Here is a 1,384-nt window from a genome sequence, read left to right on the forward strand (position 1 = left end):
CCCCCCCCCCAAAAAAAATTCTTTTGTTCTTCAAAGGACATCAAGATAGTGCAGTGACAACCTACAGAATGGCTGAAAATATCTACAAGTCATGTGTCTGATAAGGGACTTGAATCCGAAATACAAAAAGAACTCTTACAACTCAACAATAAAAGAAAACAACCCAATTTAAACATGGGCAAAGGATTTGAATAGACATTTCTCCAGAAAAGATATATATATATGAACAATAAGCACATGAAAAGATATTCTACATCATTGGCCATCAGGCAAATGCAACTCAAAACCACAAGTTACCACTTGACATTCACTAGGATAGCTAAAATTAAAAATGTAGACAATAGGCCAGGTGCGGTGGCTCACGCCAGTCATCTCTGCACTTTGGAAGGCTGAGGCAGGTGGATCACCTGTGGTCAGAAGTTCGAGACCAGCCTGGCCAACATGGTGAAACCATGTCTCCACTAAAAATACAAAAATTAGCCAGGCATGATGTTGGGTGCCTGTAATTCCAGCTAATCAGCAAGCTGAGGCAGGAGAATTGCTTGAATTCAGGAGGCAGAAGTTGCAGTGGGCCAAGGTTGTGCCATTGCACTCCAGCCTGGGTGACAAGAGCGAAACTCCGTCTCAAAAACAAACAAACAAACCAAAAAAGTAGAGAATAAATAAGTGTTGGCAAAGATGTAGAGAATTTGGAACCTTCAAACATTGCTGGTAGAATCATCAAATGGTGCAGTTACTTTGAAAAACGGTTTAGCAGTTCTCCCAAATGCTAAACATAGAGTCACCATATGACCCAGCAATTCTACTCCTGGTTATATAGCTGAGCAAAATGAAAACATATGTCCACATAAAAATTGCACACAACTGTTCACACCAGTGTTATACGAAAATAACTCAAATGTTCCTCAACTGATGAATGAATAACCAAATGTGGGATAGCCACACAATAACACATTATTTGGTCACAAAGGGAAACAAATTACTGATAGGTGCTATGAAACAATGAACCTTGAAAACATGCTTGGTGAAGAAGCCAGATGCAAAAGCCAGCATATTGTATGATTCCATTCATATAAAATGTCCAGAATAGGAAAATTCATCTACATGGAAAATAGATTAGTAGCTCGTTGCCAGTGTCTGTCATAAAAGGAGACTAGGCAGTGACTTTAACGGGTACAGGGTTTCTTTCATGGTGTTTAAACTGTTCTAAAATTGTGGTGATGATTGCATATGTTTGTGAATATATACTTAAGTGCGTGCTTTCAAGGGGTAGATTTTAAAATCTGAGTTATGTCTCAATAAAGCTATTATAAAAAAATTAGGAAATACAGAATATAAATACAGAATATATAGCCTTATTTTCCCCTTTTTTCCTCTCTCTCTC

Source organism: Rhinopithecus bieti, unplaced genomic scaffold, assembly GCF_001698545.2.
Source record: "Rhinopithecus bieti isolate Rb0 unplaced genomic scaffold, ASM169854v2 scaffold_32008, whole genome shotgun sequence".
Lineage (NCBI taxonomy): Eukaryota > Metazoa > Chordata > Mammalia > Primates > Cercopithecidae > Rhinopithecus > Rhinopithecus bieti.